The sequence below is a fragment of the Lissotriton helveticus genome, chromosome 12 (assembly GCF_964261635.1).
Source record: "Lissotriton helveticus chromosome 12, aLisHel1.1, whole genome shotgun sequence".
NCBI lineage: Eukaryota > Metazoa > Chordata > Amphibia > Caudata > Salamandridae > Lissotriton > Lissotriton helveticus.
The window spans coordinates 199,178,245-199,181,474 of record NC_136073.1 but is presented as its reverse complement, the minus strand read 5'-3'; the positions used below and the strand labels follow the sequence as shown (position 1 = coordinate 199,181,474).

Below are 3,230 nucleotides of genomic sequence, written 5' to 3'. Positions count from 1 at the left end.
ACATTTTTTTTAAGTCTTTTTCTGTGACATGCAGGAGAGTTTTAACTTAGTACATCAGTTTATATCACTACATTGAAGGGCAGTTATTAAAAGCAATCATTTTTAAATATGAAACATCAATGACCCGTCCCTGCCCTGTAACAGTGCCATTACTAAACTTGCAGGTAAACCTGTTGTCTTTGTACCCTACGTTTGGCCTAGATTATTTATAACAAATACAAGAAGTTTTTTGTAGCGCACACATCCTGAATTCGCATATTTGGAATTGATCTTGTGTATGACAATGAAAAAAGAGGGTTGGGGCAATAAAATATTTACATCGGGTCACGCAATTTAGTCAAGTAAGGAAGCCAGGATTGATTCCTGGTTTTGTTATTTTACATTGTGCAAGTCAACCACTAGATGGCTATCTTGTTTTCCTGTTTTACACGACAGAATAATTTGTCTTTCACCCATGGCGCAGGACGTTGCATCGTTGGTAGCAGACAGAAGTCACATGAAGGCTCGGCTCGTTGTGTGCTCCAGGGTCCACTAGGATCTCAAGCTGAGCAAAAGCCAGCCATCTGGCCCGAGCTCTCAGTGGCTCTCCCATCTCTGGGGCCACCTGTGTGTTATTAGCCACGGATAACGTGAGAAATTCTCTACTGTATATATCTTTGCGCAGTTTGCTTTTAAATAAAGCTGATAAAAAAGCAAGTTAATTTTAAAGCAAAATGTATGAAAAATATACAGTAAAGAATTTTTCACATTGCATTTTATCAGTTGCTACTTCTTTGAGAAATAGAATAAATGTGGCACAGCCTGCTGCAGTACTTACAAAGCACCCATCCCATCCCGAGCTCGCATATTTCAAGGGGCTCTCATAGGTGTCATGACTTCATCACACGCATGAGAGCAGATGATGTGCCCGGCTGCGCACTGAAAGGAATTAGGGGCATATTATCAGCCTGGGCGATAAAATTATCGCCGCTTTATCGGCAGGAAACTGCCGATAAAGTGGCGATAATGGGCTTGATAATATGCTCTATGGAATTCCAATCGAAGCTCATGTTAGATGTGAAGGACGGTGATGCACCGTTACATCGCAACTTTTACAACGGGAGTCTTTTACAACGGAACTTTTACAACGCAGTATCCATTACATCGGATGCCATTACAACGCATGGCATTACATAGCAGATGCTATTACAACGCATGGCATTACATCGTAAGTATAGGTAAGTATTTAATTTTTTAAATTTTATTAATATTAATTATAATTAAATATATTTATTTATGTTTTTTAATATTATTAATTTATTATTTATTATATTAATTAAAGTAATTTTTAAAATAAGTACAGGTGTACAGGGGTGTTTTAAGGTTTCAGGGTAGGGTTTGGGTTTTGGGGTACAGGGGTGTTTTTAGGTTTCAGGGTAGGGTTTGGGTTTTGGGGTACAGGGGTGTTTTTAGGTTTCAGGGTAGGGTTTGGGTTTTGGGGTACAGGGGTGTTTTTAGGTTTCAGGGCAGGGTTTGGGTTTTGGGGTACAGGGGTGTTTTTAGGTTTCAGGTCAGGGTTTGGGTTTTGGGGTACAGGGGTGTTTTTAGGTTTCAGGGCAGGGTTTGGGTTTTGGGGTACAGGGGTGTGTTTAGGTTTCAGGGTAGGGTTTGGGTTTTGGGGTACAGGGGTGTTTTTAGGTTTCAGGGCAGGGTTTGGGTTTTGGGGTACAGGGGTGTTTTTAGGTTTCAGGGCAGGGTTTGGGTTTTGGGGTACAGGGGTGTTTTTAGGTTTCAGGGCAGGGTTTGGGTTTTGGGGTACAGGGGTGTTTTTAGGTTATATTAAATTAATTATATTATATTAATTACATTTCTTAATTAAAATAATTAAATTAAATACATTATTTTAATTAGTTTAATTTAATTACAATTAAAAAAATATTTAAATTAAATTAATTTCATTATATTAATTAAATAAAATTAATTACAATTTTTATTAAAATTAATTTAAATAAATAGATTTAAATTTATTAAATAAAATTAATTACTATTTTAAAATGTATTTTAATTCAATTAATTAAATTCAATTAATTAAATTAACTTAATTACATTTTTTATACTTACCTATACTTACGATGTAATGCCATGCGTTGTAATAGCATCTGCTATGTAATGCCATGCGTTGTAATGGCATCCGATGTAATGGATCCTGCGTTGTAAAAATTCCGATGTAACGGAATGCGTTGTAAAAAACCGCGATGTAGTGACACCAATCCTTGAAGGACATCTAACATGAGCTTCGAAATATTAAAAAGAATATCAACAAAAAAAATATCTAGTGTTCTGGAAGCACAGATTTTGATATGTTCAAAACTAATCAAAACACTTTACTTGGTGATGTGGAAATGATAAATATTGAACAAACCCGAATTTTGCACTTTATTACTAAATAGACTTTATTTCTGTTCAAATTTAGAGTCCATTTCAGTGGAAATGTGATGTCTTTAAATGACCGTGCGATGCAATTTCATACTTTAGAAATGTATTTGCGATAGTGTGCTCTAAAATGTGTCACCAGCTACATGCTACACCCTTCTTAGCGCTCTCCTGCTGAATACGTTTTCCACACTCATTCTTTGTTTGACACTTGGGGGTAGATGTATCAAGACTTTTGCGATTCGCAAAGGCCGAAATTCTGCAAATTTCGGCCTTTGCGAATCGCAAATGGCTTTTTTGCATTTTTTGAAATGTATCACAAAATCGCAAAATAAGGAATCGCAAAAATTTGCGATTCCTTATTTTGCTTAAGCATTTAAGGAATCGCAAATTTTGTGATTCCTTAAATGAGATGTATGTGGGTTTTAGAAATTGCGAATTTGTGTTAAGAAATCGCACATTACCACCAACTTGTAGTTGGTGGTGATTTGCGATTTCATTTAAAAATGCCCTATTTGGCATTTGTGTAGGTGGCATGTGATGCACATACATGCCCATAGGGCATGTATGTGTGCCATATGCACACACATGTAGATTTCAGGGGTGCAGCAGGGTGTCTTTGAGACACCCCTGCACCCTTGAAATTATTCTCAATTTGCGAATTCGCAAATTGCGATTCGCAAATTAAGAAATATTTCACAATCATTCCTATGGGCCTCCTGGCCCATAGGAATGCATGGGAAATTATTCCTTAATTGCGAATTAGCAAATTCCAAATTCGCAAATAAGGGAGACTAAGAAATCGCAAAAAAATAGCG

At 36.6% G+C, this 3,230-nt stretch overlaps 1 non-coding gene across 1 annotated transcript; it reads right to left on the bottom strand.

Moving 5' to 3' along the window:
• Positions 1 to 2,721: 2,721 nt before the first annotated feature.
• On the bottom strand, positions 2,722 to 2,912 carry LOC144801132 (small nucleolar RNA snR46). The gene has a single exon (XR_013605004.1). It is a non-coding gene; the product is annotated as a small nucleolar RNA snR46 (small nucleolar RNA).
• Positions 2,913 to 3,230: the final 318 nt, after the last annotated feature.